Source organism: Ochotona princeps, chromosome 15, assembly GCF_030435755.1.
Source record: "Ochotona princeps isolate mOchPri1 chromosome 15, mOchPri1.hap1, whole genome shotgun sequence".
Taxonomy (NCBI): domain Eukaryota; kingdom Metazoa; phylum Chordata; class Mammalia; order Lagomorpha; family Ochotonidae; genus Ochotona; species Ochotona princeps.
This window is the reverse complement of record NC_080846.1, coordinates 5,458,602-5,477,758: the sequence shown is the minus strand read 5'-3', so window position 1 is coordinate 5,477,758 and position 19,157 is coordinate 5,458,602. Positions and strand designations below refer to the sequence as shown.

Sequence of the window (19,157 nt, the reverse complement as noted above, 5' to 3'; positions counted from 1 at the left end):
CTTAACTCAGTTTTTACTGTGCCCACGATTAAAGAATTAAGAAGTGCAAATGACTTAACTCATCTGATAAATATTTACTGAGCACCTGTGATGACCAAGGTATTCTTCTTAATCTGTATCAGATGCTTTTGCATTTCAATAAAAATGTTGAGCAGTACAGCCAAGGAAAAAGTTAAAAAACAAAACAAAATCTTGAACAAAGCTTAAAGCAAAAGAACAAATAGATACAGTAGTATAGAACTTTATAACATAGAATAGGGTTAAACGCTAGAGCCCCACTTTGAGTTTTCTGTGACACCCTCCTTTTTGGAATTCCGGAAGTTAGGGTCAGAACATCCATGGGAGCCAACGTTTCCCTCTTGTTCTTGAGTGGATAACCCCAAACTCTGAATGGTACCACTTAGCAAGTCACATGGTCTCTGAAATTGTGCAAAAGATGCAAGGTTGGCAGTCCATTTTCTACCAAGAGCAAAGGGAAAGAGAGAGGCTTCACAACTTGCAGTTGGTGTCGGGGGGCAGGGTAAGTTAGACGTTTGAACGAAAGAGCTAAGGAAGTTAAAGGTGACAAACCTCTAAGTCAGTGAAATATCTCAGAATCCCAGAGAGCTGTTAGTCCAGCATGCTCCAGATAATAGGACCCAGAAATGCAGGGTCCCCAGTTCAGGCCAAAGTGTAACAAGCCTGGGGTTAGAATGCACCCTGGCTCAGCACTTTTGGAATGACGGACACTAAGAGTGAAATTGCAGGCTGAGTGAAGTCAGAAGGCATTTTCTGGGGCTAGCACTGTGGCATTAAGGTTAAGACCATCTCTTGCAATGCCAGCAATCCCATATCCAAACGCCAGCTGCTCTCCAGTTCCCTGCTCGTGCACCTGGGAAAGCAGCAGAGATGGCCCAAGTGCTTGGGCCTCTACTACCATTGTGGGAGATCTAAATGCAGGCCCAGGCTCCTGGCTTTGTCCTGGGCCAACCCTGGCTGTCACGACCATTTGAGAACTAAACCAACAGGTGGACTATCCGAGCTCTCATCTCTCCCCACCTCATCCCCCTTTCAAATAACTAAAAATTTTTAAAAGTGTATCTTTCGGGATTTTGACAATGTGATTGATCAAAGATGGCTCAGGGATCAGCTGTAGAAAAGAAATGCTTCCCTCCGGATCCGCGGCAGCTTGCTGACCGAGCTGCTTGGGATAGCAATGTTTCTCTGTGAGAATCGGGGTTCAGGGTAGAAGGGTGTTGTTAAAACTGAAACTAAGCATCAGGGAGCAAAAGTGTTTCACTGAGCCTCCTGCCTTTTACTTTAACAACTCTGACAGCAAGAACACAAAACCACACCATCTAAGGCTCACACCCAGCTCTCTGAAGCCCCGTGTCTGCGAGTTCCTGTGTGGTTTGCCTACAGACGGCAGGGGTGACTGGGGGTAGTCAGGAGGAAGGAGCCCGGGGTAGGGAGGAGCAGGCACTACTGATGGATCTGTAACCTGGCACCTCTTTCAGTGTGGGACTTGGAAGACAGCGCGAGGTGGTGGATCTGTGTCTTCAAATGCAGTCATTTTGATGTCTGAGGTCCTCTTCCTTCTCACGAGAGGGGATTCCAACCACTCTGTGTCCAGGCGGGGAAAGAAGCAGCTTCTTCTCTTTCAGAAGGTAGGTCGTATTGCAACGCTGGGGCACGCTGTCTTGCAGCCTGAACGGCTGGGTGATGTGCAGAACCTGCTGTGCGAATCACATCTCCTTAAGACGAGTCCCTGGGGCTCTCTCAATATTGGCTTTGAATATTTTAGCCCAGGTGTCTTAAGTGTATGGTGACTTGTTTTGACTTCTAGCCAATGGATTCGGAGAAGACTTGTTCCCTACTGAGACTATAAACAGAAACTCCATGAATTGGCTTCGAAGCCAGCTCAGGGATAGACTTTTAGACTTACCCTGGAGTCAAGGTGGTGAAAATGCCACTGCACTATAGTTGGCGCCGAATCTAAACTAGGGGTGATTGGGGAATTTGGGGGACTGAGCGCAGCGTACACTAGCACCCTGAAGGTCAAGGATTTTTCTCACTTCAAATTCCGACTTCTGTTAGTACTTGCGTGACCTTTACAGAGAAAGAACACTTGATGTGGAGACACACTTTGAGCAGGGATCGTCTTTGTCTCTCTATGAATATTTAGGCTGTATCCCAAAGCCAGTGTCTCATGTGGACATCCAATCTAAACATAGCTCCTTTGTGCTCTTCAGTCCCAACTATTCCTGAGCCCATCAAAGCTTTCGCTAATTTAAAAAATGTGTCAGATTGACATGCACGGAATTAGGCCGTGTTCATGATCTAAGGGATCTTCTGAAAGTTCATGGAAAATGCCTGGTGTCAAAAACAAGGCATGGGTTTCAAAACTTTTGATGCCAAAAATAAATTGATCTTTTCATTCCGTTTTCCCCCTTGCAGACCCTTTGAAGTACTATCGTGCATGTGGGTTCATGGATCTATTATTGAGAATATGCCATGCATATTGAAACATACATGAGGAGGGAAATGCTTAAAATGTATCTAAAAAATTTCCTGGCTCACAGTCTATTATCTGAGTCTAAGAAAGCTGAAGAGCTTTAGTGCCCTGCGACTACATTGGTTTATCGTAAACCCAGTTCTTCAGTGGGTCTCTCCTTTCTTTGTTATTTTTGGGTTGAGAAAGACTATTGTACGTCCCTCGAACAATACAATATTGTATCCAAACTTTCTGAATATAAAATAATTGTACTGTGCAGTAAAGAGCAGTCAGCAAATAGAGAGCCATCTCAGGGCATTTGAATTCCAAGTTTTAAAAAATTCTGATTTGTGCCCTTTTTGGAGAACATTTTTGGCCTTTTTACCAAAGAGGCTGCCCCATACCATTGAGTGAGACTTCCTTTGTAGATTACTTTGAGTGTCTCCCCTGTCATAACCTGTAATCTTATTCTCCCTAAATTGTGATGGGTTTTATCTTTCCTTAAATGAATTTGCTGAAGCAGAGGGGAAGGTAGTGATCGATCTATTCAATATGAAGAAATATCCCGGCTGCTAATGTAATATCCTTTGGAATATATTTCACATCGGAGGCCCTGATGAAAATCTCTTTTTCAAAAAATTTCAATTGCTCCACGTGTACCTCATAGGGCTATTGTCAGAATAAATGAGTTAACATAGATATGAAGTGCCTTAGGAAAAAAGACCCTGCAAAAATGCAAGATGATATCGTGATTAATTATTTCTTCAAAAATTCTCATCATTTTAGGCCTACCTGTTTATATAAAATGTATCTCACTGGCCAGCTGAAGTCATTTCTTTTAGAACCATTGCCATCCAGGAAAGCTGAAAACGATCCTAGTTCCTGTGGATATATTGATTCCCAGAGAATAACACCTGCAGGTGTGGGTCACCTGGAGGATGCATGCTCGAATTTGAGTAGAACCTGCCTGTTTCCTGGCTCCAGAAAAGTCTGCAGCTGTTTAGAAATGTGTCCTGATATGTGATCCCATCAGAAATTCTTAACCAAGTAACAGTTACTGCTGGATTAATCTTAGGAACAGACTCTTCGTTTTTGTACCCCTCATAAAACAAACTCAAAAACTTGTGTAAGGATCTTTATGAGCTGAGCTTATCTGAATCAGTACATAGGATTAGTTTGGCCCTTGTACCCACTTGAAGTATTGACCCAGCATGGAAGACAACCACAAGCTTCATGTGTCTCTGCCTTGATTTTCCTATTTAACAAATCTCAGGAATGCAAAAATCTTGTCTAATGGATAAATATTTTACAAGCATTCCTTGAGCAGTTACTACATGTCATGACCTGCTCTTGGCAATGTTTTCTCAACAATGTTAATATTAGGCCTCCACAAACTTGAGCCAATAGGAAGTCGGCAAATAATTTTCTAAGAGTTTTCTTTTTTAAATACAAGGGCACACTTCAGAAAGCTTTTCAGGGAAATGAAATTAATATAACTAAGTTTATCCCGGCACAAAAACAAAAAATATTTGGAAGCACATGGATGGTGCTTTTTTTTTAGTCATTCGCATTTCCATGAAACTTTTGAACATGATTTTAAACAAGATTTATTTACTTTGAAAGTTAGGGTTACAAAGAGAGGGAGATCTTCCAGTAACTGGTCCACTCCCCAAGAAGCTACAAGGGCAAAGGTTGAGCCAGGATGAAGTTAGGAATCACATCCAAGACTCCCTCGTGGGTGACAGGGACCTATGTGTTTGGAATAGGTGTGGATTTTAAAAACAAGACAAACTTTTATTCTTCTTTTCCATGAACTTTTTGAAACACTGTTATATGCATTTAAGACAAAAATCTTAGGGAATTAAAAGAAACTACTGCAAAATAGATAATAATAGAAGTTGTAAGTGCTCTCCAAAGATGGTATAAGACATGTAGCTTATAAAGAAAGTGGAGACAATGTCTAAATATCCAGGGGACTTAAAATGTTAAGACAAGAATTTCCTCTAGACTCACCATCTGCTTTCAACAACTGTGTACTCATTGCAATATTTTCTCTGTGCGGACACAGTGTTTTCTGAATTACAGGTAAAAGGACTAGTCCAGCACGTGTGTAAAAATAAGGATGTTCAGTTAACCCACAATGCCGTCATTATACCTAAGATGGACATCTACGACTAGTCCAGATGTAACTTTTCCCATTTGTCCCCAGATATTTTCTAGGACCATTAAAAAAAACAGGAAGTAATTTTACAAAATGAAACCAAATGTTGCATGTGGGCTTTCTGTCTCCTCTCCTAGCACTGGATGTTTTAAAAGGTTAGACCAGTTGTCTTGGAGAATGCCCTTCTGGCTTGGTTGCTGCATCATGTGTGCTTTGCTCCTCTCCCTTCTGTGTTTCCTGCAAACTCACACTTACACTATAAGCACTTGCTACAATGTGCTGCCCAGGGTCCACATCGCTGCTGGCCTGTGGCACCGTCATGGCATCACGTGCAAGGCCACCGGAGCAGAGCTGTGTCTGGGAATGTGTCCTTATCCAGGTACTTTGGTTTCCTCTGCAATTAGCAAGTGACCTGCGAGGGTGACAGCCAATTCTCCAGCAAACTTTTGCCCCATGGTATCAGATGATAGTCCAGAACCAGCTGCTTTCTATTGGGAATCAGAGTTCTCATGCACTTTGAACAAAGAGGAGAAGCCGTGCATTCTTCATAAATATTTATGGTGAGCTGAGTTCACACATGAAATAACAGGTGGCACTCATTGAGTTCTTGCTAGGAAACTGTGCAGCTGGGAGTTGAACCCGGCTCCTGCAGCTCCTGAGTGAAGCGGGCTTTCTGCCTCTCAGTTTCTGAAGCTCTCACGTGAGAGCAGGCGTGCTGCCTAGCTCATAAGATTGCTTTAAAGATTAAGTAATTTATATACGTAAAGTTCCTCAGAGGTGTCTACTCTCACTGCTGTTGGTCACGAGGCATGCGCACGGTCTGCAAGTGTTAGTTCATGTGCTACTCCTCTCACAAATGAGGCAACTGGAGCACAGAGAAGTTAAGTACTTGGTACAAGATCACTTCACCAGCACATGGCGGAATCAGGTTTTGAACCCAGCCAGTCTAATTCTGGAACATTCTCTCTGAAGAATGGAACATGCAGTAAGGAAAGAGACAAGTGGATCTAAGTGAGAATTAGCAACAGGACCTCCCTGCGACACACACACGTATACACACACAAGTACACACACGCATATAAACATAGGTGCACACACTCGATGTTCCCGAACATCTGAGAGCTTGGACACTCATACACATTTTAGGCTTTGTTCATCTGAATAGGAATCTTATTCCACATTATGCACAGAGAAGTCGTATACTTATTGCATTTACATGGCTTGCAGCTCTGTACAGGAAACCTTAAATGCTGAATAATTTAAGAGTGTATAGAAGAACTGTGAATGGTTAGTAACAACAATAACTAAAACCTGCCAAAAGGAACAGCGCAAGAGAGGACTCAGGAGACTAGAGAAGGAAGATGCCTATTTTGGTACAGGTGGGCCTTTTGGCTAAGACCAAGTGTGGAAGGGGCACCCCTCGCACTTGTGACACTCCTGCTATATACGTAGATTTTATCACGAAAGCCCAGGACAGCGAGTCACCATCAGAGTTCTAGCAGGACGCCTTGGGTTTCCTGATGGGGCCGTGGGTGGCTGATTACCTGGTGTGCTTAGCATTCCAGAGGGCGCCCTTGGCTTCTGAAACACCTGTCTTCAGAAAAAGCCTCAGCACCTAGAGGACAGCAGGCCTGGACCGGGCCTCTTCATCAGCATTGCAGAAGTGTTTCAGGGCTACGCCAAATCTTATCCACTCCTTAAACTGCCATTTCAGAAAGCTCTCAAGAGTAATTTTCTAAAAGAGAGCTAAAAATAAATGAGAAAAAAATCCACATTAATAATGTTTTTATGCTTTTCTAATGCAGTTGATGCCAAATTGGTCTTGCCTTTTTATTGTTTTTTTTTTTTTAATGAAAAGCAGCCTAATTGATCAATTAGTCATGAATAATACTTTTTTGTTTGGTTTTCTCCACTCCCCACCCCAGCCCTCTAGAGCCCATAGGCTTAATTTATTGACCTACAAATGGTTCATGATTTCTGTCTTTTGTCTAGTGCTTTATAGGAAAACATTCAAAACACACTGCTGAGAACACAGTAGGAACTCAGCAAATAATAAGTAGATAGTTCTCTTGTTAAGTGTGGTTTTAAAGAAAACTCTTTCTAAATAACTAGGAAGCCTTTTGAGGGAAGTATGCATGCAAAAGGTAAAAGATTGGTTGGTTTGTTATTTGGAATTTTTCTATTCATCAGTGTCTGGATCACTTTTATTAAATAAAGTGTGAAGTCAGAAAGATTTAATTCATTTTAAAAAGTGGAGTTTTTTTGCTTGCATTTTATTTGAAAGACAGGGACAGGAAAAGGTCTCCCACCCACTGGTTCACTCTCAAAAATGTCCTCAGTAGCTGGGGCTGAGCCAGAGCAAAGTCAGTAGCCTGGGACTCCATCTGGTACCGGGGATCCGCGTGCTTGAGCCATCACCCTCTGTCTGCCAGGTTGTGTGCGCAAAGTTAGACTTGGGAATGGAGCTGGAACTCACACCCATCACTGTGATGTGGGAGGATGCGGGCTTTCCACGGAGCATCTCAACTGCTGCACTGAACACCGGTCTCACCCCTAAACAGGTTTGAGAACACTGAAAATACAGATTACCAGAACAGCAAGACGAGCAAGAGGAGCTCACTGACATTCAACTGAAGAAAATTCTCAACTTTCTAGACCTTAAACCTATGAAGTTAATTACAAATAAAAGGACAGTTACAAGATATCAGCAAGGGAAGGCAGGCACAGATACAGCACACTGCACACCTGGGCTTGAGTCCCTGTTCCACTTCCATTCTAACCTCCTGCTGGCACACACCCTGGGAGAAAGGAGATGATGGCTAAAGGGCTTGGCTCCTAGCCACCCACATGAGAGACCCAAGTTGAGACCCAAAGCTCCTGGCTGTGACTTGGCCCAGCCTTGGCTGCTGTGGACATTTACAGAGTAAACCAGCAGATGGAAGATTTCTATGTTTCAAATAAATAGATATATTTTTTTAAAAACTTATTTACTTTTTTATTATTTTTCTTAAAGATTTTATTTTTACTTTTATTGGAAGGTCAGATTTACAGACAGAAGGAGAGAAGAGAGAAAAATTTTTATATCCACTTGTTTACTCCCCAAGTAGCCACAACAGCTGGAACTGAGCCAGGAGCCAGGAACTTCTTCCAGATATCCCACACAGGGCTTTGGACCATCCTCTACTGCTTTCCCAGGCCACAAGCAGGGAGCTGGATGGGAAGTGGAGCACTTGGGACATGAACCAGCACCCACATGGGATCCCAGCACGTGCAAGGCAAGGACTTTAGCTACTAGGCTATCACACCAGGCCCTCATTTACTTTTATTTGAAAGACAGAATTACAGACCAGAGATGGTCTCACCAAGAAGCCATTGAACTTACCAGGACAATAAGATGCTGGACTTTATGATTAGTCAAAACCTCCAATGAAAGAATCTCAACTGAATTTGAACTATGGAAATGCAACAAGGTGGAGCAATCCACCGTGGGTGGGGGGAGGGCTTGGGGAAGGGGCGGGGGGAATCCCAGTGCATAAAAAAATGTGTCACATAATGCAATGAAATTAATTTTTAAAAAAAGACAGAATTACAAGGAGAGAAGGAGAAATCTTCCATCTGCTAGTTCACTCCCCAAATGGCCACAACATCCAGAGCTGGGCTGGTAAAAGCCAGGAGGCTGGAGTTTCTTCTGGGTCTCCCATGTGGATGCAGAGGCCCAAGCACTTGAGCCATCTTTTGCTGCTTTCCAGAGCACATCAGCAGGGAACTGGATTAGGAGTGGAGCAGCTGCAACTCGAACTGGCACCTTTATGGGATGCCAGCTCTGCAGGCAGAGGCTTAGCTTTCCACATTGCCATGCTAGCCCCAAATAGATTTCTAAAAAGACAGTTAAGGTACCGTGTACTTCTTGATGAACTCTCATATTATGATATCCATGCTGCATAGGCTGTTCCTGGAAGTGGCAGGGTAGATAGAGAACAGGGAGGGCTCACAGACACACTTGGGAAGCTGCTGGCAAGATCTGTGGCAACTCTCCCCATGAAACAAAATAACGCTGGGCCTAGCTTGCACCTTCACATCACTTCACACGGAACCTCCCTCCCCTGAGAGCCTCTCATTTATCCCCAGTGGGAGATGTTCCCTTGACCAAGTTGCTTCATGCTAAAGCTAAATGATCTTGTTTGATCTGACTGATCTTGGAGAACCATGGTGTACCTCGTCTTTTGTCCCTCCTTTATCAGAAAGAGAAAACAAAGCTTGATGACTTTTCATGACCTCCTCAAGGTAGTTTTGCTCCTACCTGCTGGAACCAGGCTGCTCCCACCACACTAAGTGGAACACAATGTTCTAGAATCACAGGATCCCACCAGGGCTCCTGAAAACTGAATCCCGTCACTCCCAAAGACTGACTCTGTGACCTTGAACAAGGCACCTGGAATCTCCAACTTCAGTTTCCCACTTGGTGAAATAAGAGTGTAGCTGGAATGCCCTTCCTCTGCAGCCCTTGGGTTTTCTGTTGGAAACCACCAGTCTCACTGAGAACAGAGGGCCATGACTTCCTGCTATGCAGGGCAAGGCCCTGCCCCTCTTCCCTGCAGGTAGCAAGAGTAACAGCCAACCCTGGTCCAGATCCCATCAGGAACTATAAATATCAACGGTGCTTTTGTGGGTTGTTTGGATGTCATTTGCTGGCTGCTTCTCTGTCTGCAGCGGCAGGTAGCTCACAGCGTTGACACTCCAGCCCCGAGCTTTGCACTGGGGAGACATCCCGCAGTGCGGTACTGCCCCTCTGGCAGTTGCAGTGTCATATGGAAAAGCAGAATGCGGATGTACTTATCTGGGGCTGATGGGCCCTATCTTTCTTAAGAAAGTTATTTCTTTTGAAGCCTGTGAAGGCTTCCACCTGATTTTTCACGATGGAGCATCATATCTGTTAATGTCCCTGAGATGGACTTGGCAGGCGGAGCCTTGTGAGAGGGTGTGTAGCTCTTGTTCAGAGACCAAGAAGGGACAATAGCCACTTCCCCAGGCCCTGGGACTCAGCAGAGCCAAAGGCAGCAGGCCACTGGCACTGGGACAGGCCGGCCGTGTCTGTGACCGTAACAGTGGCCACCTCCAAGTGTGACTAACAGCTGATGATAGTTGGCAGTGGGGGCTCTGTCTCTCGGCAGGAGTTTGCTCTTTCAATGGTCCGAATGAATTTCAGGCTGGTGAGTGGGGTTACAAAGGAGCAGACCATTTGCTATGCACATTGTGGGAGGTAACGCTGCCCAGTGACAGAGAGGGACGTGGAGCGTGAAAATGGCTCCTGTGTGAACATGACTCCTGTGTGAACGTGGCTCCTGCGTGAATATGGCTCCTGTGTGAACATGGCTCCTGCGTGAATGTGGCTCCTGTGTGAACGTGGCTTCTGCGTGAACGTGGCTCCTGCGTGAACGTGGCTCCTGCGTGAATATGGCTCCTGTGTGAACATGGCTCCTGCGTGAATGTGGCTCCTGCGTGAACGTGGCTCCTACGTGAACGTGTCTCCTGCGTGAACGTGGCTCCTGCGTGAACGTGGCTCCTGCGTGAGCATGACTCCTGTGTGAGCATGACTCCTGTGTGAACGTGTCTCCTGCGTGAACGTGGCTCCTGCGTGAACATGGCTCCTGCGTGAACGTGACTCCTGCGTGAACGTGGCTCCTGCGTGAACGTGACTCCTGCGTGAATGTGTCTCCTGCGTGAACATGGCTCCTGCGTGAACGTGGCTCCTGTGTGAGCATGACTCCTGTGTGAACGTGTCTCCTGCGTGAATGTGTCTCCTGCGTGAACGTGTCTCCTGCGTGAACGTGGCTGCTGTGTGAACGTGGCTCCTGCGTTACATTCTCATTTCGGCCTCCTGAGGAGTCCTTAGGCTGTGTCTCCCCTCTGTCCAGAACGCCCAGTGTGAGAGACTCCGGAGGCATCACACGTTCTACCAAGTGGATGCTGTGGATGTTGCCCTTGACCACACGTACCCTTTATGTGACTAGGTAGAGAAAGGGGAGAAGCATAAAAGCTGGGGATCCCCTGGTCCCAACTCCTGGAACAAGAAAGATAGCGCCTTTAGACTCTTACTTCCTCCCCAGTAGAGATACGCAGCTTGTGAGGGACGTGAGGAAGTGCGATCTACTGCATGGCGGACTCTGTCAGCTCGTGTTAGTCACTAAGTGAAGGGTCTGTTTGCCGTGATTATCATTAAGAGAACGCTGTAATGCATTGTCATGTAGATGCGATGAAACATTACCTGTCTGGTTACTTTAATTCATCTTTTGGCTACCGTCTGCAGAAAACTCCCTCAATCCCTGTAACTGACAGGTACCAGATAGAATGAGAACATTTAGGATAACACAAACAAAAGCTGAATAGAGTCACAATTTCTTACAGAAACTAGGACAAACCAGGGAAAATCCTAGTGCAATGCAAACTTCATGGCAAGAAGCTAACAGAGCAAATGGCTAGCAGTGGGCATTTATAGAGAGGGTTTCTTGGGGGCGGTGCGCCCATAGGCAGAGAGCGATGAGTCAGCAGAGGGGTATAAATGCTTCCACAGATCTCTGCATTCCAGAGAAATCTTGGCAAGAAGTAGATCTATTTGGCTGACAATGTTTGTTTTGCAAAAAAAAAAAAAAAAAAAAAAAAAAAAAGCAAAGAATAAGAAGGCCCTCCTGCATGTTTTTGTTTGTTTGTTTTACTCTTGAGGAATCCAGAAATTAAATTTCTGCCACCAGAAACTGGACCCCAAGCTCTTTGCCCAGAAAGCTTGCTCTTACCAATCCAGTCCTGTCCTTCAATGTCTTCTTGGCCAAGCACAAACGTCCCCCTGCTCGCCGGAGACCAGCTCCAGCTGAGTCCGGAGCTCGAGAAGGGTGCGTAGATGAGGCGCGAAGAGAGAAAGAAAGGAGAGACGGACCACTAGGATTCCTTGATCATTGTGGACCCCGCAAGAAAGCTGTCCGCTTTATTTATACAGAAGCAGTACAGTTTTCTTTTAGGGGCATTTTGACATAGCTTCAGGGGGGCACAATTTACAACTTCTTGAGAAATGATTGAGGAAGGATTCCACATTCCTTGCTTATCTTGGCTTGCCAGTCTTCATCTGCTCTCCTCAGGTCTGGGCTATAACCTAGGCACCGCCTGTGACAACCAGACCCCTACCTTGAATTACGTATGAGTTAAAAGGTCTGGGGCCTTGGTTTATGGGGATTGGGGTTATTGACATTAGTTGGCCATTAGGTCTGTAAGCTCACACAGTCTGTTAACCAAACAAGTAAAGCAAGGGTTATAACGGCGGAAAGAATTGCAATTAGCAATGAGCTAAGTTACTCTATTTAAGTTTCAACTCTACAATGGATGAGTGAGTGTTTCCAAAGACAATTCTACAAATTGTTTCAGTATTAGACAAGGCATTATCCATTCCAATGTTGCAACCAAGAGTTTCTCAGTAGACAACACATCTTATGCAGTAATACACTCTTACTACAATTCTTATTCTACAACTTATCTATAACTAAATGGGAGAAACACATCAAGAGAGAAAAAACATGAAGATCTAAGACAAAAAGTTTTAAACATTACATTCCTCTACAACTGCAGGCTCTACAACTTCATAAGTGATCAAACAATAATCAAAAATATATCTTTATGATGTTAGTGAAATCACCCTGTATTTCCTCTAGCTAAAAATTTATGAAAACAACTAAAGCAACTACATTTTCTATATTCTAAAGAATTGCAAGGACAGGCTAACCTTTAAGACCACAGTAACTATATTTTTTGCCTTAGCAGGATACTTTCAGGGTTACAGTAGCTATATTCTTTGTCATAGCAGGATGGCCGTTAGGGTCACAGTAACAGGATAACTTTTAGGGTCCCTCTTATCAAGCCATTTCCCAGAAAGCATGCTAAATATCTGGGCCAGATTTTATGGCAATGGGTAAACAGCACAGACTTAATTATACTCCTGTGTGTAGTTAAAGGCCCACTCACCAGGACATCCTCAGTAACGTTAACTCTTAAGCTCACATTGGTTGTAAAAGCCATCTCACAGGGGCAGACAATGCCTCAATAGATTACATAGTGGGGTGGTTGAGTGCCCATGCGAAAGGGGGGTGAAAACTGCGTTAAGGTGGTCAGAGATGAATCCACTGAGCCCTGCTAAGCAGCTGGTAGCTCCCCGGGCCCTGCCAGTCAGGGAGCTGTTCTCTTCACACCTTCGTGTTATTCACACCTACTGCACGGACCCCATCACCTGCTCCCCAATTCTCTCCACTGCTCCTCCCCTGTGGTAGTCGTGCCACCATCACGTCAGGTACTTGCCTCTGCACCAACTCCAGTCTAACACCCCTTTCCTTTCATGGTGCCCAGAAGGAAACAGAGCTCTCCAGGAGGGCTCTGACAGGGCTATGGGGTGCTCGTCTCCCTAAAGATACACCCCCTACTTCTATTAATACGGCTCATGTTTGCATTAGGCTTTTTGGCATTTATGGCACACTGCTGACTCATACTGAAATTGTGGTTGGCCAAGAGCCCATGTCTTTCCCATGCTCCATGCCCTTTCCTACCGTGTCCTTAGCATGACTGACTAAAACCTCAGGCCCAGAGGCTCTGATCCCCGTTACAGTTGGCCAGACTTGTGTGGATGGCGATGTGTCGAAGCATTCCCGAGCTAGCTGGCGTGTTGGCTCTCCCTGCCAGCAGGTGAGGACTCACGTGGCTGTGGGGCAGAAGAGCGTGTCTCACTCTGAAGCCCAGCTTCCAGAAGCTCCGTGCTTGCCTCTCCCCTTGCACCTGTAAGCCGTGTATGAGTGGACACATCTTCATTCAGAGGCAAACTAGGGGCCTCTGTCTTCCTATCTGTGAAGTCAGAACAAGTGGGAGAGGCCCTTTCCTCCCCCAGACTGGTCTCCAAGCCGTAAGGGAGACTGTCCTCCCGGAGGGCAGTCCCCTAGGACAGGAGCAGAGGTCCTGCCAGACTCTTGGCAGCTTCCACTAGATGTGGTTATCCACACTGTGACCTGATATAGATCGTGGCCATTTGGTCCTGCCGCTCTGTTGAGGGCCTGATTCAGAGTTGCTGTAATATCATGTGATGCCAGCATAATTTTTGCACAAAATTATTTGTAATTTGAGCAAATGCCATAAAGTTGTTTCCTTGCAAGACCCGCCTTAAAAATATAATTTTTTAATTTACTTGAAAGGCAAAGTGAGAGAGAGAGGGAGATCTTTCATCCACTGACTCACCCCCTAAATGGAGCTCAGATACAGGATGCTGACATTGCAGATGGTGGCTTAACACGCTGTGCCAGCTCCAGCAAGGCGGTTCAGAGTGACTGTCAGACCGTGTACATGTGTGTGAGCTAGGCCTCTTTCCAGCGAGAGCCCAGGGCAGGAAGCCCGCACACTCTAACGGACCGTCAGACTGCGAGGTTGCTGGAGCGTATCCAGTGGCCGCAGGGGTTACACCCATTCTGTCATCTTCCCTTAGGTTAGACGCCGGACTGATGGGGAAACTAGAGGAGCTGCAATATCTCAAGCAGCAAAAATTTAAATACATGACAGCAGATAAATGTAAAACGACGTCCTGCTCTCCACTCCCAACGCCAGCCCTTCCTCAGTCCTGGCCGCTTCCGTCCACTGCACATGGGCCCAAGCCCCTTGTGTTCAGGTTCCTACCAGAGTGTTGGAAAGCTCTGAAAGTCAGGCCAACATGGAGAACTTGCACAAAGGCCCCTGGGAATATTGGTAGAACAATGACATTAAAAGATGGGTTTCTTCTGGTGTGAAAGCTTTGAAATCTATACATGCTTGTAGAACATGTATAACTTCAAACTGGGGTCAAGGGTGCATTTCAGAACATTTCCAGTGAGTGCCTTTTGTTCATAATAGAATAATGCGGGATACATCCATGTTGCTCTCATCTTGTTCTAATGGAAATGCTGCTTTGGGGATCTTGTAATTACTAAGATCCCAGTAGCCCTTCCTCCGTCTCTTAAGGGTGCTTGTGAGCGCTTAAGGCCATGATCTTGGTAAAGCCATGAGCCCGGGCATCTCATGGTGTGGCTAGGTGACAGACAAGTGGGCAGTGGCCCGAGTGGTTCCAGCAGGGATCTGGGAGATAGGGAGTAGGGAATCCCGCCACAAGTGGGAGGAGACACACTGGACAACTGCCCTGAGCTCAGGGACAGGCTGCGCTAGGGGGCAGGACTGGAGGAGGGCTAGGGGAAGTCTAGGAAGAGAGAAAAAGAGAAGACTTGGTCCTGGACTGCATGCTAGGTGTGATCCCCAAATCATGTCAAACCTGAAAAACAAGATTTCCAGTGCCCCCATGAAATTCAGGAAGCTTCAGTGACAGACTTTGGAGCAAGGTACAAGTGGCCAGCTAGGCCTGGGCCTCGGCAGAGCCAGGCAGCAGCAAGAAGAAGCTGAAGCAGCATGGACTGGAGGGTCCTGCAGGCTTCCTAAGCCGCTCCCTGGGGAGGCGAGGCTGCGGGCCGAGGGCTCAGCCAAGGACATAGGTGGGCAAGAAGCCTGCCCTGGCCCTGGGCAAGGCACAAGGTAGGAGCTGGCACGGCTTAGAGAAGGCCTCCCAGGCACTTCCCTCCTGCAGGGCTCCTAAATCATCTCACAAAGGTTTTCTACTCGTCAGATTCTCTCTCCCGCCCCTGCACAGGGCGCACTCTGTGAATAACCCAAGCCACCCGCCGCCTCCACTGCCAGCCTCAGCCTTTCCTCTCCCGCCTCAAGACTCTCGACTCATTAGAGTTCTCCTCTGACCTTCTAATCCCTTTCTTTTCCTCTGGACTCGCTCCAAGCCTTGCTCGCCTGCGATCGCTACCCTGGAAATGCATTCATTGAATGGAGACTGTGTGCCAACTGCCCTTTTGACCATGGAAAACAAAGGAGAGAGGGCATGAAGGGATAGTCATGGTTTGGGAGTGGGGGTAGTAGTGCATCCGTCTGCTCGCTCCAAGGAGCTGTCATTCTTGGTCGGGTAACTGTCCTTACTCCATCCTCACATTTTGATTGTCCCATAGAGGCTTTCTCTGGGACCCTCTCCTAAGGATTAAAGAGTACACTCCTCTATCCAACCGCCCTGACGTGAATGTAGCCACAAACACAGCGGATAAATATATCCATTCTGTGTCACTGGAGGGAACACACTGCCACAGGGATTCAGTTTCCAGAGTGAGCAGCCCCAGAGGTGTATTCTACCAAATTCACTCTGCTGCAATGTGATCCATTTGATTTCACATCACGCCTCTAAGTAGGAAAGTGGAACTAATTTTCAGCAGGCTGCGTGGGTCTGTTGATGCCCCACGACATCCGTAAGAGTCACTGTGACTAGATGGTAGCAGTCACGGAGGGCTTCTGGGAAGCCGCTGTGGAAGTAGCCTGCTGTAGGCCGGGCTTTGAAATGCGGTTTCTAAGAGTTAGGACAGAGGAGGCCATGCGATGTCGAGAAAGGCAGACCTGTCTGACCAAATGAGCCCTGCTCCTGTCCCAGATGGTGAACCAATTCTTCACTCCTGAACGGTATTTTAAAAACACTCATCCTAGGGGCTGGTGCGATGACTCAACTGGCTAATCCTGCCTGCAAATCCCAGCATCCACATGGGCACTGGCTCATGCCCCTGGCTGCTCCACTTCCTATCCAGTTCCCTGCTTATGGCCCAGCGAAGCAGTATAGGACAGCTGAAAGTCTTGGAACCCTGTACTGTATGGGAGACCCAGAAGAGGAGGCTCCTGGTTCCTGGCTTTAGAACAGCTCAGCTCTGACCATTGTGGCCATTTGGGGAATAAACCAACAGATAGAAGATCTTTTTCTCTCGCTCTCCTTCTCTCTGCATTTCCAACAACAACCAAAAAAATAAAACCGTCTAAACACACTGCCTATTAGCCACTATTATATATAGAGAGAGGTAGATAAAATCATGTGTCACAAGGTGCAGCTCAAGCTACAGGCCCCACCCCACTTGAGTTGTAGAAGCATTGACTGTGCCCTTGCTGCACACCTGCACTGTGCTGGGCCCCCCTCCCTCCTGCTCTCTCTCTTGCACCACAGCCTCTTTCACCTGTGCCACTCCCCAGTTCGTAAGACGCTCAGTGTCCTCCAGGACCCTCCATGGCTATGTTGGGGCCCCCTTCCTTTCATGTCTCACCACTTGCTGACTTAATCCTGGCATTTGCTCCAAACCCAACAAGTTGGCTTGGGGAAATTTTTTTTTTTATTTCTCTAACTAGTAGTTTCTATACCAGGCAGTTCCTTTCAAAGGAAATCGCTTGTGGAGATGAGCCCCTGGTAGCACAGGGCCATGGTGCTGAGCAAATAGTGGGCATAAAAAATAGTGGATCTAAAAAAGCCACCTGTAAACTGCAGCATGCTCCCTCCAAGTAAATCATGACTGTTACAGCATATGAGTCCCAAGTTCCAAAAGTAACCGGGTGATATGTAAAACTTCAGCAAGGCTTGGTAGCATGGTTGGAAAAGAATGTTAGAGGTTTCAGAGTGTTGACCCTCATTAAAGCGCTAATTGTTTACACAAACACATGCCTACTTAGACAACATCCAGAGACTGTGCTGCCTCCCTCTCGGTAGAAAGGGCTGTCTGGACTGTCTGTGCTTTGGCGCCCATTTTCCCATCCCATACACTCCACCATTTCCCAGAAAGCTACCACCCTCACCCCGCGTCACGGTCCTTGACTTTGAGTTCTAGCTGCTCCTCTAAAGTGAATAAAGGTATGGTTCAAGCAGTTGAGTCCCTGTCGCCCACATGGGAGACTTGGGCGACTTAAGTCCCGGGTTCCTGACTTAGGCCTGACTCCACCCCGGCGTGTGTGTGCATTTGGAAAGGGAACAAGTGAATGGAAGATTCCTCTCTGTTTGCCTGTCTCTCCCGCTGCAAATAAATAAAGAACCACAGATCTTTGTGGAAATGTTGATTGCCCTAAATAAACATTGAACTGCTGCTGGGTGGCATCTGTCACAGCTCCTCCCCCTCCAGTGCTCTGTGAGCCACCACAGGTGGAAGTTACAAGTCACATTAGAATGACCAGAGGCTGAGGAAGAGAATTCCGTGAGCCCCAAAGAAGGCCTGTGTGTCCCTGAGGCTGACCTCCAATCTGGAAGAATCTGTACCCCTGTAGGGAACTCTGAAATAGGACAGGTTCTGTGAAACAGACTCTTGAAAACCCTGTGAGTGATGGGTTGTGTTCTTCCTTGTATTTTTCTGGAAGTTTGAAGTGGGTTTCATGTACAAATGTGCATGGCTGTTAAGACACATCCCTCTGGAAGCGCCTGAGTTGGATTCTCCTGGCTTCCGGTCCTAACTCTAGCCTCCTGCTGCTGCAGAGCCCGGGAGACAGCAGTGATGACTCAGACGATGGTTGGTCCTGGACACTCATGAGGGAGACCTGGATTGAATTCCCAGCTCCTGGCATTGGCCCCTTGGCTGAGCCCCAGCCATCCTGGGTATCTGGGGATAAGCCAGGGAATAAGAGCTTTCTCTCCCTCGCCCACCTTCTCTGTCTCTTAAAAATGAAAATAAAAAATAAACGCAAGAAAGACCCAGATGATTTAGAACTTAGTGAGTTGGATAAGCATCCCTGTAACTTATTTCAGGCTAAAGCTTTGCAGTAGTTGGAGCTACAAAAGCCACTCTTTGACTTCCCAGCTTCACTGTGTTTTATCTGAGTGTAGAGCCGCCATGAACCTGTGAACGCTCAGCCCAGACTTCACACAATGCCAGGTTGTGTTCCGTTCTTACTAGAAGGGGCTCTCTCTGCAGCGGGTGAGGCTCCTGGAGGCCAGAAGAACCACCTGTAGCACCATTAACATCTGCTGCCTGGAATGCACACTTTCTATCTCTGAGTACCTCTGATCCAATTTCATGCTAATGAGCACCCAGGGAGGCAGTAGAAGGAGTCCTTGGTCCCCTGCCACTTGCGTCGGAGACGTAAATGGAGTTCTGGGCTCCCTGGCTTCAGCCAAGCCCAGCCCCAGCAGTCATGTGTGTTTGGGAAGCAAACCAGCAGGTGTGAGATCCGTCTCTTATCTCTCTACCTTTCAGATAAGTAAAAATCAATCAATAAGCATTACACTTTTTTGAGCTGTTTTATTATTTTCATACTTGATCCTTGGCAGGGCAAACATTTTTCCAGCAAGGGGGGGGTTCAACAAATGATTTTTTTTCATGATAGTCTTCAGCATAATAAGTCACAAAACTATTGCCAAGCGCATAACAGCTGTTCAATCAATGATCTGAAAGTCCTTTGTTACTAAACAAAACAGTAACTTCAGTCATTTACAACAGCAAGCAGTGGATATGATTTCCAACTGCTTTTCTTTGTGGTTCAGTAGATTTTTTTTTTTTTTTTTGAATGGGGAAAGAACCAGACAGTGTTGTAGAAACTGCACTGCTGAGAGCAGGTCGTAGTCAAACGGCTAGCGCTTGGCTCCACACTTGTTGGAAGCGCTTCTTGTACTCTTGGATTATAGCTGTGTTG

The 19,157-nt window shown here is 46.4% G+C and overlaps 1 protein-coding gene across 1 annotated transcript in view; it reads left to right on the top strand.

The window, feature by feature from the left end:
• Window positions 1-1,334: 1,334 nt before the first annotated feature.
• The window catches only part of GRAP2 (GRB2 related adaptor protein 2), a 66,029-nt gene continuing 48,206 nt past the window's right edge, over window positions 1,335-19,157 (top strand). Inside the window, exon 1 of the mRNA XM_004589486.2 lies at window positions 1,335-1,646. The gene's annotated coding sequence lies outside the window, so the exon portion shown is untranslated. The remainder of the gene's footprint in view (window positions 1,647-19,157) is intronic.